The sequence below is a fragment of the Geospiza fortis genome, unplaced genomic scaffold (assembly GCF_000277835.1).
Source record: "Geospiza fortis unplaced genomic scaffold, GeoFor_1.0 scaffold16, whole genome shotgun sequence".
NCBI classification, from domain to species: Eukaryota; Metazoa; Chordata; class Aves; order Passeriformes; family Thraupidae; genus Geospiza; species Geospiza fortis.
Window position 1 is genome coordinate 16,168,490 of NW_005054302.1, and position 22,715 is coordinate 16,191,204.

Consider the following 22,715-nt stretch of genomic DNA (forward strand, 5'->3'; position numbering starts at 1 on the left):
AATGGGAAAAAAATACTTCTCCTGAAATATTCATTTTCTCCTTATTTCAAAAACTTTTTTATCCCTGGCTTCAAATCCAGTTGGATTTTGTTAGTTTTTTGGGGTTTGGTTGTTTTTGGTTTGTTTTTTTTTTTTTTTAGAAAATTGCTCCCCAAACAATGTAGTAGATATTTGCCCTACAATGCATGATTACTACTATTTACTTTATTTGCTTTTTACATTAATTTTCGCTGATTTCTCTTGCCATTATTTTTCTTCCCTTTTGGATTTTGCATTTTCTCCCACTCTTCATCAGAGATTTGCTTCTGGGTTTGGGTGTATTAGTATTAGTATTATGATGTTTCCAGGGCTTTTCTTTATCAACTTTTATACCTCTAATATAGTCAACTTTGGAGTAGTTGCAGGAACTGTTCAGCATGAACCATCCTCTGCCTTCCAACAATCTTGTTTATTTCTGAGTATTTACTCTCTAAGTTTAAATACCCTCAGCATTCTCCAACAAGCAACATCCAATTAATAACATTCTTAATATGTTGAGAATATAAACTTGTATTTTCCTCTTCAGATCCCTGGATCTCAAATAGTACCTTGTGGAAGGAGTATCATGTGGAGCTGGCTGTGGAAAAATGTCAAGTTTCTTGATGAAAGCAGAAGGCTGTCCAGTTAAGACAGAATTCCAGCTTTCTACTCAGCAGAAGGCTTGGGGACTGCAGTTCCTAAGCAGACATGGGGGTTTGAAGTACTATGATTTCTCCCCACCAAAACACTGTCAAAGCAGGCAGGAAAGTAATTAGGCCTAGCATGCTTTAATTACTTTTTCCATTTTTTAATTTTTTTAAACTTCAGGGGTGCTGGCAACCAATGCAATAAAAGGAAGTGTCTTTTTCAGCAGCAAATCTTCTTCCATGCATCCCCACATGGTAAACAGATGAGGAGGTAACCAAATACTTGCTGGGATACTGCTCATTATTTTGTTCTTAGCTAAATTGAACACATAATATATTTCCAAAGTTAAGATTAATGTGATTGTGAATGGCCTCAGGGTCAGAAGAATATCCTGGTAAACAACAAGATTGTTGTATCTGTTATCATCTTTATAGATACATTTTTAGAATTGCAGCTTCCTAGTGAACGAGACATCTGCAGATAAGAAATGCACTTGGTGGTAAAACTAAGTTTTGACCTCTCTATTCCATGATTTGTTTGATCTTTGCTCAACAGGAGTGAGTGGGAACACATTGGGTAGCAAAATTGCAAAACACAGTGCTGAGTTTTGATATATGTCTTCCAAACTTTACTTTTGTACGTTGGCTTTGAGAGAAGGAGGCTGAAGACCTTTGCAGTGGCTCCTTTCTGGTCATGAAATCGTGGTCAATGTCTATTACTATAACACTGAATCTAAGATTGTTAATTTCCTTTGGGTTTAATGAAGGACAGGGCCCAGAAGAAGTCTGTTTATGCATTCATTATTCTAACACCATATGTTCTCAAATTCCCTGTCTCCTTCTTTCCCATTTGGAAAACAACTATAAAAACCTTGCCAGTTATTGAGATCTGCAGCTGAAAATCTCTGAATATTGGTTTGATTTTGCCTATCACATCCTGCTGCCAAGGGAATGATTTAAGAAGAGAGGCAGCACCTTTGCATATGCTCTCAACATGTTTTGCTTGAAAGGATTCCCAGTAACTGGTAGTTCATCCCTCTGCCATTTTGCCTCATCTTCCACCATCTTGTCTCACAAAAGGCAGTATTAGGGAGGAGAGCCCTGGAGAAAAGAGCTGTAGACAGTGAAAGCAAAAAGGTTAATTAACAAGTTAGAAAAGTGAGTGGATGTTTTTGTTGCCTTTTCTCTTTCAAAGTAGGGCACCTGTTGAGCTGTGAGGCTTAACAAGGAGCAAGCAGGGGAAAAAAACAACAGCTCTGTTCCTTTGTACTGGTTCTTTCAGTATTCTGCTTGAAATTCGAGTGGCTGCTGGAAAGAAGCACTTCACTCTGTTCCTCCCTATTTCTTTGTGCCCCTGTTTGTCATCATCAGGGGAAGGGAGAATAAAGACTGAAAGAAAGGATGAAGAGCAATTGGAGATCACAGGGATGAAACCCTCAGACTGCACCTGCAAGACCAGATTGTGAACATTGATTTCATCTTCCTCACCAGTTTGGGATAACAAAACATATACTCGGAGATGGAGTATGGTTATGTGCCTGCAAACCCTGCAAGTTTCTGGTATTTCCTAGCTTAAAAACTGGTTCTTCCCTTTCCTTCCTGCAGTTTCAGCACCTTTGCTTCTAGGTAACCAAAATAGCTGCCAACATGCCTGCATTTTAATTTTTCTGAAAAAAGTTATCTGTGAAGAATTTCCTGATATATCCTTAAGGAAGGAGCTTGGCAGGGATCAGAAAAAAAATGAGAGAAAAAAATTTAAAAATTGGTGAAGACATTCTGGAAAAAAAAGTTTTGTTAAGCCTTTTATTGATAGCAAGGATAGCAAGCAATAAACACTTTGAGACAGGCACATGTGGGAACAGGGGCTGTGCATTCCTTTCTCCCAGGCCTTTTTCCCTTCAACCTGTTCAGTTTCTCACATACACATTTTCAATTTGTCCTATGGCTGCAGGAGGATAACAAACAGCTGAATTTTCAGGATCTGAACACAGTGTTTGTTCCTTGCAAAAGCCATAGAAATTATTTTTCACCTCCATTATATCTTATTAGGAAAAGAGACTCTGTCATTACCAATATTAATGCCACACAAAAGCCTCTGGGAGCCTGTGAAGTAAAGAAATACAAGATCCCCCCGCCAAAAGCAGGTCAATGCCAGCACAAATTATGGTTTTTTGTAGAGGCTTCAGGAAGAAAGAAAGATCCTCCTAACATACAAACTATATTCATTTCACTCCTCTTCTGTAATTGCAGTCTGTTTTTATAGTCTGTCCCAAGCCTTTCAAAGAGACAGGTTAGATAATGGTTCAGACTGCTACAAAATTATCTTGTTTTCTTTGTGAACTGTTTCACCCACCTCTTTTTCCAAAGTTTTAGCTCTGCTGAGTTATTGACAAAATATCAAACTCAACCCAAATTTTTTTGTAAACTTGGAGAGTGTGTGCAGGAAATTATTTGGCACACTTCTGTTTTCAAGCTGTCCCACTCATGAAGCAGCTGATCATTCTTTATTCTCTAATTAATAGATGCCTATTGGGAAGATTGTGTTGTGTGCTGCATTTAAAACCATAGAATCATTTGGGCTGGAAAAGACCTCCAAGATCATCCAGTCCAACAACTAACCTAACACCTAACACCTGTGTTATCCCACTACTAAACCTAAGCACCACATCTACATTCAAACCTCTCCAAGGCTGGTGAATCAACTACTTCCCTGGGCAGCTGGTGGCAGTGTATTAGTATTTAGCTGTGCTCCATTAAAAATAAACAAACAAACCCCAACAAAACAGTTTAGCCCCACTCTTTGTAAATACTGTGTCAGATTCCTGTTGGAATGCAGTCTGTAGCAGAGAGCGGCTGTATGGCGAAGGCCCATGGACTGAGTGTTTTAAAGACAGAAATACTAGAATCAAAGGCCCTCTTGTCTCTCCCCACCAGTTTTACATAAAAAAAAAAAAAAGAAATTTCACGGGTTTCAGTGAAACTGTTAATGATTTATTGTCACTTAATTGAGAAAAGGATGAGGCCAGTAATTTCTAGTTCTGCACAAGGGTAGAGGCTTCAACAAAGTGTCCTGAATAGTAAAATAAGGTATAGGTAGGTACTGCTGGACAGATAATATATAGGCGGATACCATTATGCTTCCTTATAACTAATAAAAGCCTGATACTTCTGGTAAAATATGCAAATAGCCATTTCCCTCTGAGAAAAGCTTAGTTAAGAGAAATGATCCCTCTTAGCTCTTTGGTCAGATCATCTGGTAGCCCCTGAATTTTCTGTGATAAGGACATGATTCAGAGAGACACACCTGTCTGTGCTTTTCAGGAGTAATTTCAGCAGAATTACTAAGTAGCTCAACTGCTTTGCTGGCTGGAGCAAGATAAACCATCAGGTGAGGGATTCTGCTAAATCTAAATGTTCAGTATTGCATAAGATTTTCAGGAGATAAAAATAAATATATACATATATTACAGTTTGAAGCTGAAGGGAGCCTTGCATTTAGTGGAGTTAATTTCTAGTTTTCTTTGGTGTTAACATGAGGACAGAAAATCTTGCTGACTGTGTCCCATGTAGCCCAGTCTTAAACCACAGACAAAAGTGGCAAAGAAGATGTTTAGTGGGATGGTGTGAGTGAAGAAACTATAATAGTCTCAAGCCTGCTGCTATTGGTATATGGCCTAGATAGTATGTTATATTGAATCCAAAAATATAAGAGCACTCCTCAAGGCCTGAAAAAGGCTTAAAACTTCCATGTGAATAAATCATTATTTCTACTTTAAACATGATGCATATAGACTAATTGATTTGTCTAGCAGAGAGGAACACAACCCAGGTGACCACCTCCATATTCCTGTACTTTAACTATAAGGAGACTACTTGCATTGCAATTAGATTAGATGATATGCAAAATAGTCCCTTCACAATGTTCTTCAGCTGTGTTAGCTTCTTTATGGTGCATGCCAAACTGTTGGGGTTGCTTATTTCACGCTCACCAAAAGAACCAAAAAAAAAAAAAGCACTGGCACAGCTTAAATATTCAAAATAAATCATGAGTTTCTGTCATATGGAAACAAAAAACTAATGATACAGTGAAAGGCTACATTTCCATAACTCTTACTTGCATCTACATATTTCCCATTTGAAAGTCAATGGGAGCTGTATGGCTAAGTGCTGTGTGACTCTGAGAAACACAAAGGCAGCCTGCCTCCTTGGCAGCCACAGCTCTGTCCTCCCTCTGAGGAATCACCTATGTGATTTGCATCTGATTTCCTTGCTAACCTGCAAGAGAACTGGAGCCAAACAGGGGGAGATGCACCAACAGGACCTGAATATTTAGCAGCATGAGAAGGAGGAGTAATTGATTCCCATTTTGGGCATGCTGGTGTAGCTCCTTTTTGCACAGTCAGGAGGGAAATGGAGTTAAGCTACTATGTTCATCAGCTGTTGGCTTCTCCAGAGGAGTCTTTTAACCCTGTAAATATCCTAGAATCGTATAATCACAGAATGTTTAGATTGGAAAAAAACCTCTAAGACCATCAAGTGCAACTATTAACCTGACACTGCTAAGTCCACCCCTAAACCATGTCCTTAAATGCCACATTCACCCATCTTTTAAAAATCTCCACAGATGGTGGCTCTACCACTTCTCTGGACAGCCTGTTCTAGTGTTTGACAACTCTTTTGAAAAAGAAATTTTTTTCTAATAATTATGATCTAATTCTGAGGAGGTTCAGGTCAACCCTTAACATATGGAAATCTATTTTTCCATCTATATCAGGCTGACCAAAAGTATACCTCGATAGTGGGATGATATTCTCTAATAGTAAATGATTAAATAATAACATGGCTGCTTGGATGCTTTCCTAGTGTGTATAGCTAGCTTGGTGCCACCGGAGTTTCTTCGTCTTTGTAAGGCATGAACAAGAAGATGACCAAATATTCAATGTATATAAAAACTAATGCCAGAATTTGGTTCCACTCTCTGCAATATAATTTCAAGTAATGTCAGGCTGGTTCTTTGAAGGTGCATGCTCAACTTGTTTATTTTTTTATTCCTTAAAGGAAAATCAGTTCCTAACTGTGCATGTTTTGGCCTGATTTCTTTAGTACCATTTGATTAAGAAAAAAAGCAAAAGTGTTTAAAGCTTATTTCAGTTCTTTCAAAAGCTCTGTACAGCAAGGGAGAAATACATTAAATCCCTGCTGTTGCAGTGAAGTCTAACCAGTCACAGACTTTCCCAATCACTTGAGTTCTCTGCCAAGGACCAGACTCCAGTTTTATAGTCTATCTGGTTGCACCAGGAAAAAATAGGAAAATAAGAATTACCAAGATTCATGCAATGCACAGATAAAAAGCAAAAGAATCTGGGTTTAGGCTTCTTTTTTCAAAAATTTGGTTCATGTAATCTCATTGTTCTTGCATGAGTAATGTAAGACATGGACATGGTATAGTGGTGGACTTGGTAGTGTGGGGTTAATTGTTGGACTTCATGACCATATAAATCTTTTTCAACCTAAATAACTCCATGATTCTCGTTCTCTTTTTGTCAGTGCCCCTTCTCAGTCAAATAACAGTCCCAAAGGTTGTTGGGTCCTGCAATGAAGGTGAACCTCTGAACAATCTAAGCCGGGGGGGCTCAGGAAGAGCTCCTCACTTGCAAGACAGAAGTGTGGAATCTCAGGAGAGGGATGAAAGTGTGTCTCCAGCTGGAGTCTGCTCATTTCTAGACACACCAGTAACTAATTACAAGACACAGCCCCATGGAAAATATGTGTCTATAAATTTCGATTAAAATCAGCTTTCCTGGTCTTAATGTTGCAGTGGACCTCACGGCAGGATGCACAGAAGCCATCGGGTTTGTTAAGGCTGTGGTTTTAATTTCTGTGAAACACAAACATCTGATTGCTTCCTAGGGTGTTCTGAGTGATGAGAAATTAATATTTGGTAAATGTTTTGCAATCCCAGGAGTTATACAGGGAAAGGGAAACCTTATAATTCATAATGTAAGGCCCCCTGACACAGAAAACTCTTCTGCCATTCTTAATCCATTTGCTAATTCAGCACCATCAATTTCAAAATCAACATGCATTTATAAAATAACTTAAGTGACAATCAGGACTGCTATGGACCTTCAGGTTAGCAGTTAAGGAACTATTAGCAGTGTGAATTTAGTCCTTTAAGTTGTTTGTGGTTAGTGTTGGTTTGGTTGAGGGTTTTCAGTGTTTTAATTCAGCCTATGTAAAACCAACAAGTGTTTAGTCATGAAAAAGTGAATTTGAGGTTCCTGCTTGAAAATGTAATATAGTGCCTTCGGGTCTTACTGATTAGGCTCAGCTGCTGGAGGAGGCTGGATTATCATGTCACAGGGCTGCCTCTTCTAAGACTCCTTGTAGGGCCACAAAAGATTAAAAGAAAGCTGAGGAGAGGGCAATTTCACTGCATTTAAACCAGTCTGCTTTATTCATTATTCAAGCGGCTGTGTTGTCCATGAAATTTTCAAGTAGTGATTTCCTGGAGAAAAAAAATTGTTCCTTCTAGCTTTTCCATCTTACAGAAGCATTTTAACCTGCTATCCTTTTATCCCTTGATTTTAAAACATAAATACATGCTTCCTTGCTTCTTTGGGAGTGAAGTGCACCTTACCTTTAGTACATTTACAAGTGATCAGATTTACCCTTAATGCTTCTACTGTTAAAAGGGTCCCTGTCCATGGCAGGAAGGCTGGAAAGAGATGACCTTTAACAACCTGAACCATCCTGTGATTTTGATTTTATTAATTTTATTTTATCATTGAAGCTTGCTGCTGGTGAACAAGGGATGTTAAACAATCAAGAAAGTTTGCCTTGAGGAGCAGGGGACCTGTATTCTGGGCCAAGGAGAGATCTTCAGAGCAGCAAGGACAATATAAATTGCAACCTTGGGTTGGCATAGGTTGGTGGCCTTTATGGCAAGAAATTCATTATTAATTTAAGTGCTCTTGTCAATGAAGGTCCTGTGCTACACTCAGACCCTGCCATGGGGCAGGGGATTATCCAGCACCAGCGAGAAAGATGTTTGGGTTGGTTCCCTTTTGCATACATGGGGTTCAGGATTTGTCATTGCATGAACACCACTCACTTAAGGGTTTGGCAGCAAAGGGAGGGCTTTGCTTTTTGGCAGTGTGTTCAGAGCACCAGAGAATTCATCTTTCTGATTACTGCACCATCAAATTGTCCTCCTGAGGCTCTAGGGAGAAGGTGCTCAGTGAACTACAGGCATGTCTACCTCTCACACTCTCTTTGAGCTCTGACAGCTCATTTCACTTCTCCCTGAACTGGCAGCAGGCAGTGAGAAGAGGCTGACTTCCCCCATCACCTTTTTCTTTGATGAATTCCTTTCAGCCTTGAAAGACATCACCTTTGGGTGAAATGACCAGTAAAAGCATGGAATTATATTTCCATGCTCAGCCTTCATTAGAGTCCAGCAGCTCATCTGTGCATTTAATGAAATTGAATCTGAGCTTAAAATTTATAAGCAAAAAGAAATTGTTGGAAGAAAAGCTACAGGAACACCATTTATTCAGAAATCCATTACGTTCTATAGACTTTGCATAAAGAAAAGGCAAAGGTGGTTTGCTGCTGTGTGGATTTGAGTTCCATGGAGGTGGAGGTGCTTGTAGAAGACTTCAGAGGGGAGGCTCCCCATGAGCCCTGATGCCTCTACATCCTCTGTATAGAGGGAAAACTGGGAGAGCAGAAATTGTGAGCACAGCTGGGCACTGTAAACTCATAGCATTTCCAAAGTGGGTGATCTCTCATCCTGCTCAAAGTCAGCACTAACACACACAGATCACTGCCAAAATCTCAAGGAAAAATGGCGAGATAATGGGAAAGCACAGCCTGAGGTCTGTAAGGACTGCAGACTTTCAGAAAGCTTCCATTGTGCTGGTGGGCCTACTTCAGAAATAATGCATAGGCACATGATTAAATGTGTGCTGGAATCCCATGGATCTCTTTAAGACCTTAAAGATGCCCCATCATCGAGAGATTTCCTTTGAAATCAGGATGGCTGTTTCCTTCTTGCCAAATCAGGACTCAAGCACTTTCTTGTATGCAAGTCTGAAGCATCAAGGGCAAATGCCCCCATTTGCATTTTCCTATTGGAAGTCAGACATTTAAGGGAGAATATTTGCTAAGGGAAACCAAAATATTAAATAGTGTTTCATAGACCTGCCTTGATTTATGTCACTCATGCATTTTCTGGTTTTGCAAATCTCAGGAAACACATGGTGGTGCTTATACCCCTCCTGTCCTCAGGATGCAGGTCTAATGAGGGAAGTTTTATTTATATCCCACACTTTTCTTGATATATACAACCTGACATAGTAAAAACTATAACTTTGTCTATGGTAATGCTTTATTTGACATTTGACTATGGGAAGCATTTTTTTAAAATTCAGAATATTCCTTTCTTTGCACTGATAAGCACAGGGTATTATCATCAATCTCTTTAGACAGTCCAGGAACCATGTATTTGGCGAGTAGAAATATTTGCCTTAGGAATGTATGTCTTCAACCCATGATCTCAACAGAGGTTCTCTCAAGCTCATGAGATGGCTTCCAGACTATAAAATGAATGGGTGAATTATTGCAGATGCTTATTGTTTTAGTTAATATTTTATTTTTTATTTATTTATACAACAGATGATGTATATAACATACTATATGTGGTATATCACTTGTTCTATACTATATTTTGAACACGAATGCAGATAGACCATTATTCCGGCTGTTTTTGAAGGAGCACAGCCAACTAAAATAATACTACAAGCAAAAATTTTTCAAACCCAACTGTAAAAATGACCATTTAGACATTTGCTTTCTTTGGTACTGAGTGAATTTGGAAAAGAAAGATGAATTAAATAAAAAAACAATTAAAGAACCTTTTTTGTGTTTCATAGTCAACTTATTTTTCAGATTTCCAGAAGTGAGAAACCTGGCTCTTATATTCCAGGCAAGGGCTGCTTAAATAACATCTGTGTATATTTTCACGGGAACTTTTGTTCTTTTTCTATTTGAATAATTTATTAATATTACTAAATGTGTCAATAAAGGTTTATTGAAACTGAAACTTTCCATTTAGCACGCCTTTGGAGCAGAGTAGAACTACACAGAACAGACTGTGTCTAACAGCATCTCCTCTTTTTTATTTCCCATTTCACAGGGTGCCATGTTACAGGAAATTGGAATGAAATTTTGTTATGTATAATTTCTTTCAGTGTAGGCATGTTGTAAGATACAAGCAGAAATATGTTCTTTTCTATCTTATTCCCCAGATCTTGTTTACAAGATGGAAACAAAATATTTAGGTGATGAGTCTATCCGTAATCTTTGAAGGGAGAAAGTAGAAAAGGTATAAAACCTCTCAGCAATTCTGTGGTCTGGGAAAAAACTCAACAATAATCACACACAAACAACACTAAAGCTAAATTCCTTTTAAATCTTTAAAGACATCCTGAGCAACATTTCAGACTACAGCCAGAAATGCTGCAGACCAAATCTTCATTGGGCTTGTCTTCATAAAAGTTGAGATTGAATACAATTCCCTGAGAAGCTCTGGAGACAAGGGCAAAGCAATTCAACAGCAGCACATACATTTTTAGAAGCTTTTTACAGCCCTGGCCATTCTGACCTCTGCAATGGTCTTGCGGTTGTTTAGGATAGAAGAAGTCTCTTTTTTAGTTTTTCCTGCCTCACATAGTTGTTTACATGACATGCTGCTTTCCTCTATTCTGAATCATCTTGTTCAAAAGGATTTCCTTTCCCCTGCAGAAACTGGGGGGCTGTGAAGGAAAAAAACCTTGACAAAACCAAGTGCAGCCACTTTCAGGCCAGTTATGTGGGTACTGTCAGCTCACTCAGTGCAGATGGGTCCACGCAATTCTTTTGAGAACACAAAAATACTTGCTGCTATTATTTCTCCCAGAGTTTTTCCAGGTCAGATTCCAACCAATGCCAGTCTCCATGACATTCCTTTGGAAGACTGCTCTCAACACTGTCCTGTTCTCAACACTTTGTGACCTAATATAGAAAAATGGCACAGGGGTTAAATGACCTGGCAGAGGCTCTACTGGACATCAGTGGCAGAGCACAGAATAAATCCTGCAGCTCAAGGCACAGGCTGCCCAGCACCTTTCCTGCTACCTCTGGTGATGGTCACTGTAAGGGGCACGATAACATTCATTTGACTAGCCCAGCTCTTCCTAAAACTTCCAGCTACACATTGTGGCCTGAGACTTGCCATAACCACTCTGCCTTGCTTGACTTATCTTTACCACTTAAGGATAAATATCTAACAGTAGGTGCAAGCGCCTGGAGGCAGGAACCTGCTGTTCTGTGTGGTTAGACTTGAAAGTAGCCTGCATACTTTGGGGTGCTGTAGCTGAGGCTTTGAGAGATGCATGTGGCAATTAGTCATCCAGATGCCATTGAAAGTCAATGAGAACTGGGTGAAATTCTGAGAATGTGTGAGCAGCCAAATGCTACCATATGGTCATAAGCTTTTCTTCAGTCTAGCACAGTGATCAGTATAAAATGGCAGGGAAGTGAGGCTTCAGACTGTGAATAGCAATTGAGATAAGCATAATAAGTACAAAAGCTAGAGCCTCGCTGCCTTGCTCTAACTGACTTAGCAGACATTATGACACTAGCAGGCTAATTCACTCCAGAAAGTTGTGAGTTAAGCATACACTGGAGCACAGGAATTTCCTGCATTATTTTTTTCCTTGCTTTTGTGGCAGTAAAAAGACCAAGGTGGCCATATAAGAACAGGGATTGCACATCATCTTCTCTCTTCTTGGGATCAAGAAACAAATCAAAGCAGAATTAGTTTTTCTTAGTCTCTCCTTTTCTCCTTGGATGCATAATTTGCCTCCCATTCAGATGATCCTAGCATTAATTGTATTACACATACAAAAGCATGAAAGATGAAAGCATATGAAATGTTCAAGGCCAGGTTGAATGGGACAATCTGATCTTGGAAATGGATGATCCTTAAGATACCTTCCAACCCAAGCCTTTTTATGATTCTATGGGGAAAAGAAAAAAGGTGACTTGTGCAATTTCCATGCATATAAACCATAATTCTCCCTGCCCTGTTTATTTAGAGAGCACTTTGGAAAAACCTGGATGGGTCTAAGATGAAGAGGGACTACAGGAGATCTTCTCCTTGCACATATGTCCCACAGCAGGGGAGGGATGCTTCAGTGCTCCATCAACACCTTGGTTTTGTCTTGCACTGTTCCTGTGAGGAGTCACATCATGCCTTGTAAAAGCGACATCACTGGAATTGTGTTGTGCAAGAACAAGAGAAAACAGAAATGCAACCCCAAGCTTTAACTGCACATGTCTGACAGCATCTTATTAAACTCAGAGTAGTCATCAGAAAAGTGAGAGCAAGCACAGGGAAGAAAAAAAAAAAGGCTGTTTCTCACAGCATGAAGGAAAAATGTTTTCTACTAACTGAAAGAAAACAAGGCAGTAAAAGCAATTCCTGGGTTGGGAAAGGTTCTTTTTTATGCAACTCCAGTTTGGGATGTCAATTTATTAATATGGTTTCTACAATTTAAATCTCCATCAAGATCATCAGCCCAAATATTTGCACATGCTAATTTGTTCAACTGAGGCCCCTTTATCTGTCATATTCATGTGAATCGTGTTTTCTGTTGGCTCATTCTTTGGGACAGCTTGCCTCCTTTAGGATTTGTTATTAAAAGATAATATTGACTTAGTTTCCTTTACACTGAGCAACAACCTTTTCTTCTAAAGCCTGCCTTGGCTTGTGCCTGGATGTGGGGTGGCGGGGGGGATGTGCGTGTGTGTGTGTGTGTGTGTGTGTGTGTCTGTGTCTGTGTCTGTGTCTGTGTCTGTGTCTGTATGTAAGACAAGCTGCTCTCAAAGACTCATTTCCTGCTGCTCTTAATGACAGGAATAATTAACATCATCTTCCCAGGAATACTCCAAGTCCTGTGTCCCACTGGCATGTCCTGTCTGCCAAGATTTCAGCCTAGATTAGAGAGTCTGTATAAGCTTTGGGACCTCGTTTTGCTTGTATTTCGTCTTCCTCATACCAGATTCTGCTGGATGCCAATGAGGGTAACAGGACCCTCAGTACTAAACCTCACTGCACCACAGACCCTCAGCAGGGTAAACGCCAGGAATCCTCATGAATCCAGCAAGCCTCTGCCTGCAAGGCTCTGCCTCTGTACCTACCTGTTCCCTGAAGCCACAGCTCTGGGAATTGCTTTGCCTACCTCTCCTTGATTGCACTCAGCTTTCATGCTGAAAAATCCCTCACTGGCTGCCAGAATTGCTGCTGGCTGCTCACTGCCCTTCACAGATCCAGTGCTGGGTGTTGCTGCTTTGAATTGTACAAGGCAGCTGTACAAGGGCAGCACCCCAAGAACTGAGCAGCAGGAACTTTCCCTGCCCTTCTCCCATCATCTACATACCCAGGGCTGGGCAGTCAGGGAAGGTCATGCCTTAGCTGAGGAGCAGCCCGTGCGTGCTGCTGCTGCCCTTGCTGAGTGCCCACCCTCCCAGACCTTGAAGGCTGTAAATCCGAAGACTGATGAGTAATGACTTTTCTGAGGTTTTTTTTTTTCCATTTCTACCCTTTTGCTGGTGCGCTTAGCACTCGTGTGCTCTCTCTCTCTCACTGAGATTTCTTTGTGTGGTGGTGGAAAGCATTGTAGAGGAAAGATTCAGCATTGCCTCTCCCTCTGGAACTGTGATGATGGATGGCAAGCTTTCCCTCTGTATAAAATGCAGGCGTACACAGCATACTCCTCTCTACTAGTCCCAGTTGTTGCTGCCTCATGCTTGGTAATGGCACTGGTAGAACACAGAGAGGAGTAGACAGGGATGTTGGGACCTTAAGGGATAATAAGAAAATTCCTTTCCACCTGTATTTTAAACTTCTTCACTTGCTTTACCAATGAGTTTAGATAATGTAATCTTTCTTGTAAATTTCTGTGGTCTGTTTTCATGTTTAATACTTATACAAATTTCATTCCCACTACTTTGAGACAAATTAATTTCAATTTTATTTCTTATTGCCTCCTGCTTATATATGGGAAAATGAAGTGAAACTCATCTAGACAACAGTATGTGGAACTCTTTTTCTTTCATGTAGGTATGAAGAAATACGATTTTTTTCTATTTTTTCCCTGTAATCTTCTTCTGGGACATTGAGGAAAGAACTTCATTATTTTAAAGAATAGTCTCAGCATTCACATAAATCCACAGAGGACTTCAGTTTTCTGTTAGGCTCACCCCTCCCTTCACACCCTCCATTCTTCTCCGGGGGAAACCAGTTGTGTTGTTCACTGACTTAAGAGACAATTCAAAGGAGTTGCACAACTTTATTTACGTATCAAAGCAATGTGATGAAGTTCACACTCTCTTCTCCTCTAATGCACAAATCCTGAAATTAAGTTGCTTGGTCTCTGTAGGAGTGATTTTCATTAAGGAAAAAAGCACAGAAATTCCTTAATAACAATCAGACCTATCCACTTCAGCTAAAACCCACAAATTCAGACAGAGAGCTCAGAGAGATCCTATTTATATCTTTTCCTGGGATACTGCAATATGCTTCCCATTTTGTAGAGATCATCCTCATTCTTCAGCTCTTTTCTCCCTACTCCCAGACTCCAACAGGAAACCAGCCCACAGAACAAGACTACAATTGCTGTGCTTCTTTGGATGCAGAAAATAAATAACGTCTCCTGCGCCCATTACTTATCCTTGCTGTGTGTTTTTAGCCTACCTCCTATAAAAAGAAGAAGTTAATTTATAACCATGCTGTTTGTCAGAAGTGTTTGTTCACATCTGTCTGTCGGCAAGTTTTATAAATCAATTAGCCCGACAGACACACTCTGTAGCTTTCTGTGTTCCCACAGATGTCACTTTCTCATCAGCAGAAATAACAGTAGCCTTCGCCGGCTCCTAATTTGGGTACATGTGAAAAACAATTAAGTATGTCTTCTGCACATGTGTATCAGAAGTGTTCCAGTTACCTGGCAACCAGCCAAAAAACTGTGATGGAAAGCCAAACACCTGAGTACAATACTGTGGCCATTTGCATACATGTGCATATGTAAGCCTGTAAAGATATATGTGGAGTTATTTTAGCATTAAAGAGTAAGGACTTGGGGATTTTCTTAAAATAACTGAGTTAGTTTATTACCATTTCTGCAAATGTGAACTTAGGAATAAGGTAGAGGAAAATAAAGCTGTGTCTGCGATGGGGAGGGATTTTGGGAAGCCACAGTGGTATGCTGCAGTCAGGGGGATTTATGGGAAGCATTGAAGAGGCAGGCAAAGTTTACAAGCACTGCACAGGACATAATTGCACTCAGCTGGTGCTTTATCAGCTTACTAAGTCCCCTAGTTTGCTTGAAGAGTCGTAGCAATATATTCTGTTATTGCAATATATTCTGTTATTGTCTCAAATCCACATAGAAAAAAAACCGTCATAGAGTCTCCTGAAAGGGACCCACAAGGATCACTGAGTCCAGCTCCTGGCCCTGCACAGGATAGCTCCAAAATGCAAACCATGTACCTGAGAGTATTTTCCAAACGCTTCTTGAACTCCTGAACACCACTTGGTGCTGTGACCACTTCCCTGGGGAGCCTGTTCCAGTGCTCAGCTACTCACTAGATGAAGAAATTTTTCCTAACATCTAACTCAAACTCACCCCAACACACTTTCATAAGAATTGATCTCTTTTTGGTTGCAAAGTGCTTGCTATTAAAAGCTTAGGCTGGTCAGTGCTTCAGCTTCATCTTCTGCTGGACACAATCGAACAGCAGTGAACAATGCACTGACAGAGATCTTCATCCATTCTAACCCTGCAGGGAGGATCATTGGATTAAAACACTGTTTTTCTTGAATTTGAACAAGTGTGTGATTTGAGAGAATGGTAAAGCGTGGGATAGATGTGATGAAGAGGAGGAGGTAGAGAAAGTGAGATACAACAGAGGAGGAGTGGAGAGGTGTGGCAGAGGGGGAGGAAGAGGGACATGGGGACATGACGAGAGGAGAGGCTGGCTACCAGTAGGTGTGTACCTTCGTCTTCTGCAACTCTTGCACCCAGACAAGGTTAAAGAAGAGGAAATGGAAACAACAGGCGTGGGAACAGGAAGAGATCCCCAGACCAGGCAATAAAATCAGGCTGTGAACCTTAGGCAACTACAACACACTGTGTGATCAAACAAAACAGATGTAGTGGACATTCCTATGCACTTTTTTCTCTGGTTTTGTAAACCTTCTTTTTCCTCACCTTCACCTTACTTTCTTTCCTATAGAACAGTGGAGGGGTTAATCTTTAATACCTTCCAGTAATAAAACTGTTTTAATTAGCATTAGTTTGGAATGACAAGACTACAAGTAATTAAGTTAGACTGGGATCTAGTTGGAATGAAATTGATACCAGGGGATAGCATAAACATAAATCAGCATTTAAATAAATTGAAATCAGATTGCTGTAATTAGAAGAAAAATCCATTGGCACTAAGAAGTAAAAGTAACACATACAGATTTAATAAACATACTGAAGGAAAGTGAGAAGCCTGGAAAAATAGAAATTGTTCCTTCCCACATACCTGCTGTCAAAACAACAACAACAAAAAAAAAAAAAAAAGATAAGAAGTCACTGTTTGGTTAGTATCAAGGAAATACTATTACATTGGCATGGGAGAGAAGTTAGAGAAGATTATGAGTGTCTGGTCAGAATGCCATTTACATTAACCTGATGCATTGCAAGTGAGTTCTAGTTATAAAAGTAATTACTGGCTACCAAACCCATCTGGAATCTTCAATCAAATGATGAAAAGAGAGGAACGAGTCAAGGAGCAAGTGATTGCTTCTCCAAAGTTAAGACTGGCATGTGCAGTCAGAAGCCAGCAACAGGCTCATGCATTTTTTTCACGCTACAGAAAGAGCAAGCCAGCATATGCCTACCAACTTCTCCTGGGCTTTTTAGGCTGCTTACCACCATAGGACATGACATTTTTGTATGATTAAAAATGATTCATTAGCCTTTTGAATTAAGAGAATCATGTATCTTCTTTAAATGTTATGGCAATTAAGATATATTAGATGAAATGCCCTTTTTAAAAAAAATAATTTTTTTTGCAAGACAATAATCTCCTTTCAGGCAAGATAATGGATTTTGAGGAATTGATGCAGGAAGGAAGATTAAAATAACTCTGTGTGAAGTGATTCCAGTTCTGTTGGGACCTCTCAGGTAAGAAAACCCTACCTGAGCTGGGAGCAATTCACCAAGGGCACTCGGGCAGATCATGGTGACAGTCGCAAGAGAGTAAATTTTGCTTTACACTCTGGGTCTTCAGCTCTTTTTCACACAGGTCTTACCTCTGACAGCAGGGTCACCCAAGATGAAGTTGTAAAGGCCAGTGTGGATCAATGCAGACAGAGAATAGAAACACAACATTATTTATGCACTATGCAACAGAAAGTCTCAGGCAAGATTTATATAGACAGAACAAAAGATGTGGCTGTGTTTAGAGCTCTGCTGACTAATGTGAAAGTTTGCTCAAGGCTGAACTTTCTCTCTGGGGTATTTTAGTCTTTGCAGACTTACTTAGGCCTTCACATATGTCAACTCAACCCACCATACGAATTTCTGACTTTCTGGTCATACCTGGTGGATTTGAAAACAGGTTGAAAGAGTTAGGCTTGTTCAGTCTGAACAAGAGAAGACTCTGGGAAAGACCTGGATTTTCATCCACTACCTAAAGGGACTGCAAGAGAGCTGGAGAGGGACTTCTGAATGAGGGCATGTAGTGTCAGGAGGAAGGCTTCAAACTGATAGAAGGCAGGCTGACATTTGATATTAGGAAAAAATTCTTTCCTGTGAGGGCGGTGAGGCACTGGCACAGGTTGCCCAAAGAAGTTGTGGCTGCCCCATCCCTGGAAGTGTTCAAGGTCAGGAAGGTATCCCTCCCCACGGGCCAGGAGGCTGAAGCTATATAGTCTCTAAGACCCCTTCCAACCAAAATATTCTATGATTCTATGCTGTAGGAAATCCATGTGTTATAGGACTGAAGTATTATAGAACCATGAGATCTACCACACCTGTGCTGATGTGTAGATTTGTCAAGTAAGTCTATTATCTACAACATGCATCAGACTTACTGTTAATATGTGAGTGGGTTGTCCAAAGTACATAAGGAGTGGTAGGGGCATCCCAGCTGAATTATACACCTTGTTTATCCAGAAGAGCATTGATATGCACTCATACAGAAGACATTCAGTTGGGATTTCCAAATATTTTATAGTCATAAACAGCTCAGTAAGGAAGGGACCTGTGGAGGAGTTTTTACCCAACAAATTCTTCTAATTGGACCTTTTTTCCAGTCACAAGAATGGTTATTTTGAGTCCTAAATATCCATCTTTGAATTATCTTTAAAAAAAAGTTTGGTTAGAAATAGATGGTGTTGTTGAGGTTAAGATGAAGACATTTATTTAAATGGATATAAAAGCATGAGTACATGTTGCTATTGTGGGCCAATACTATTTTAATTTATGTGTGATATTTAAAACATTTAAGAAGCAGGTGCAATTTCTGACTCAATCTAAGAATCTGAAACAAAGTTTGTGTTGCTTAAGTAATATGGTGTATGTCTGCTGAACATGACGGTAAGATGGAGTGAGAAAGAGATCTGATTCTTAAAACTGAGGACAGGGAAGACAAGAATCGTAGAAAAGAGTAAATAAGGTCTTTTTCATGGCAGAGTGACATTTCCTTTGGCTTACTCAAGTGTAAAAAATGGTGAAAGTAGTGGATTTTTATAAAAGTGAGCACTGCTCATCCCATTCTAGTTACTGGGAGTTCTGCCATTAACTTAATGGGACTGAAATTCCAGTTCCTGTATTTAATCACTGGAAATATATTTTTATTGAGTAGTAACAGAGCACTATTACACCACATATTAGATGTTACTTGTACACATTAAAGCTGTTCCTTCCACAATGATCCCATTACTTGCCCTAGGCTAATTAACATTAATAATAGTGTTGTCATTTGCAGGAAAAGAGTCAAGATCAACCAAAAAAATTAACAGAATAACTTTTTGACGTAAGTCAAGCAGGCACTCTTTGACCTTACTTAACCTGCCATTCACTGGAGACTAAATAAGTGTTTTTAATACACACCTGCCAGTTTAATTTCAGAGCCTTAGGCCTAAATTGCTCTCTGAAAGTCAGCAGATTTTTCTAGATACTGTTGGATAGGAAGGCACAAGGGGCTAGTTTGATGATGGGTCTTCCACTTGTTTTTAAAATGACAACCCATGGAGCCATCAGCTGGAAATTGTTAAGAGGGATGGGGAACTGACTGATGGTACCCTGGTTGTGATGACTGTCATCTCGCACCTGCACAGCCCTGTCTGGGATCTGTTTTACAGATGCTGCTGGCAATAACTCTATCATGTACCTTTGTAGTGTCTTCACACTATGGGTGAAACTCAGCACCTTGTCTTGACAGCATCCTGCCTCGTTACATGAGAAATCTGGGGACAGAATGAGAAATTCTCCTACCAAGTGACAACACAGGGAGAACTTACTTAGCTCAGCTGTAACTGCCAAGCCTAACATGAAAACAGGATAGCTAAATTAATATTGTACCTTCACCTGGAGTACAGCATTGAGGTCTGGAGCCCTCAGCACAAGAAGGACACAGAAGTGTTAGAGCAGGTTCAGAGGAGGCCACAAAGATGATCAGAAGGTTGGAACAACTCTTCTATGAAGACAGATTGAGAGATTTGGGGCAGCACAGCCTGTAAAAGAGAAGGCTGCAGGGAGACCTTGGAGAGCCTTCCAGTGCCTAAAGGTGCTACAGGAGAGCTGGAGAGGGACTTTTGACAATGGCATGTAGGGATATGACAAGGGGGAATGGCTTTAACCTGAAAGAGAGCCGGTTTAGATTTGGGATTAGGAAGAAATTATTTACTGTGAGGGTAGTAAAATACTGGCCCAGAGAAGCTGTGGATGCTCCATCCCGGGAAGTGTCCAAGGCCAGGTTGGATAGGGTTCCAGGGAACATGATCTAATAGGTGGTCTCACTGCCCATGGTTGGAGGGGGTTACAACTAGATGATCTTTAATCACAGAATCACAGAATTTCTAGGTTGGAAGAGACCTTTAAGATCATCGAGTCCAACCCATCTTCTAACACCTCAACTAGATCATGGCACCAAGTGCCAGATACAGTCTTTTTTTAAACACATCGAGGGATGGTGACTCCACCACCTCCCTGGGTAGATGATTCCAGTATTTTATCACTCTTTCTGTGAAAAACTTCCTCCTTAATTCTAGCCTGTATCTCCCTTGGTGCAGCTTGAGACTGTGTCCTCTTGTTCTGTCTGTTGTTGCCCGGAGAAAGAGACCGACCTCCAGCTCACTACAGCCACCCTTCAGGAAGTTGAAGAGAGTGATAAGGTCACCTCTGAGTCTCCTTTTCTCCAGGCTGAACAACCCCAGCTCCCTCAGTCGTTCTTCATACAGCTTGTGTTCCAAGCCCCTCACCAGCCTCGTTGCTCTTCTTTGGACACACTCAAGCATCTCAACGTCCTTCCTAATGACGTTCTAATCTTTAATGTCCCTACCAACCCAAACCATTGGCTTATTTACGACATGAAAAAGTCTCCATCAGAAGGACCAAAAATAACATAGGACAGGTCCTCATTTTCTTGCTTCACCTTCTGTTCCTTACTTGTTCCATGTGAACCAAGGCATTAACTCCTGTGTATTCCTAACAGCATCCCTGTTAGGAATACACAGGAGTTAATGCCTTGGTTCACATGGAACAAGTGAACAAATCCTTTACAAATCCTTTGTTAAAACAATCCCTGTTGTCTGGATTTTTAACAAATCGTGTCTTGCCATGGCAAAGTTGCAAAATGAATGGAGTCATCTTTGCTGTGTTTTCCTAGCAGGGAAAAATCACATTAAAGTTTTCTGCTAGGCTACTCCTTCACAAGAGCATCAGATGTATTTGCTGCAGCACTGCCATCTCGTCTGGACAGAGCTTCCATCTTCCTCCTTGTGTCAGGAATTAGTAGCACAATTTTATCACTCTTTAGAAGAAAAAGTTGAAGGGAAGAGGCAAGAAGCCAGATTTCACAGCAGAAGTCCCTAGAAAGCTGGGGACCCAGTTACTTGCTGATGCTGCTTTTTTCACAGTTATCAACTCCCCATTCACCATGTGTCTCTTGCTGTTCATTTTTTAAAAAATTCATCTTTAGTCTATCAAAAATATATAACAAAGCTACCTTCTGAAATCACTTACATTGACAAAGTGTCAGCAATCCTGAAATAGTGTTTTGATCCCCTACTGTGCCAAACTACAGAGTATGTCTAAATACACTGGCAGATCCTAAAATACACCCTGATGGATAGCAAGGACTTGTTGCACGGAAAAAATAATTTTTTTGCTAAAATTGAAACTTGCTCATATGAGAGTGTCCTGCCTTAAAATAAATAGATCTAGAAGTTATCAGCAGATCATAACTTTTGAACAATAGTAAAATTAGGCAAGTGATCTTGTTTGTCACTCTAGCACAGACCATAATTCTAAGCAACATGAAATATGCATCAGAACCTGACTATGGTTTATCTTGACAGATACATAAAATACTGCAAAGGAAGGTGATAATTAGGCTTCAGGTTCAGATGAAGTTTCTGGACAAATTTTGGTTTTAAATCTAAAATGAGTACAGTCCAGGAATCTAGTCTGAAGGGCAGACAGGACAAAAATCTTCACAGAAGGAATAACACCAGCAACAGACATATAGTAGAGTCAGTAGGCAGTTGGATAAAACAGCAGGTAGGATTTTCAACATGTTTGTGCTTTTTCAGAACCTCCAATTTGCCTTCTTCTTACTTGATCTTCTTCAGTAAGGTGGGCACATTTTCCTCATTCCCCATTCTCCATTCTCAGCCTGAGGAATGAATGCCCCATCCGAGTCTAATGAAATAAAGAATGGGGTCCCATTGCATTGCATTGCATGTCTTTAGATAACTCTGTATGTGTTGTGGAATGAGCAAGTGGACCTCCAGGTACCCCTTGTGTCTCACAGGTATGTTGTGAACAACAGCATTACATAAATATGCAGTTGTTATGTCAAAAAGGCAATTTCTGAGTGGGAAATTTCATGGTCTATTCCAGGGTTTTGCCACTGCTGCATGATCTTGGTGAAGTCACTCATTTCAGCATGAATGAGCTGATCAATATTTAATATGGTGCTAACCCTACTTAAAACCTTTTTAAGGTCTCTGACATTCATGGAAGACAAGCGCAACAGGCTGGCTGTGTATTACTCAGCGGTGTTCTTAGGGTTTCTTATCTCAGGATGATGTATCCATGAACCATGTTATTGCTCCTGGTTGTCTCCTTTGCCTTTTGTAAACGGGATTGGTGCTGTGGTCCAGCCTCTGGAATCTTCCTGGGGATGGCAGAGTCGCATCTGTTGTCAAAGGGTTTTGTGGGAGGATTACCACAGCTTTTGGAGAAATCCATGACAAGGACACACCATTCTCTCTCCTTCCTGCTCTCTTGCCAAATGCATGAGTCTAACCACTGAGCACAGTTTTTTCTTGCATCTCTGAGGTGTCTGTGTCCCGAGCCGGATCTGTCCTGAGCTGCGAACAGATCCAGGAAGGCGGGGCAGGATGGATTTGAATAGACAGAGCGAGGAGACACTAACGAGGTCAAACGGTGGCAATCAAAACGATAATTCACTTTTATTAACCATCAAAGAAAAGAGCAAGAATAACACAGGAAAAGAGCAAAAAGCCAAGAATTACAGGAAGCGAGACAGGGAATGACCACCAAGAAGCTGCGGCGTCCCGCAAAGAGCCCTCTCCCTCCTCGGCCAGGGGCCTCAGCGCCGCTTTACGGCAGTGACTCGGCGCTTTCACGCCAGCCTGGCCACCATGGCATAGCGACCGCCACCGCCGGTCCGCCAGGGAACACCATGGCCCACTGCCTT

The 22,715-nt window shown here is 40.6% G+C and overlaps 1 protein-coding gene across 2 annotated transcripts in view; it reads left to right on the top strand.

Moving 5' to 3' along the window:
* Positions 1-22,715, top strand: part of TENM4 (teneurin transmembrane protein 4) — a 605,662-nt gene that overhangs the window by 31,326 nt on the left and 551,621 nt on the right. The gene's annotated exons all lie outside the window — the stretch shown is intronic.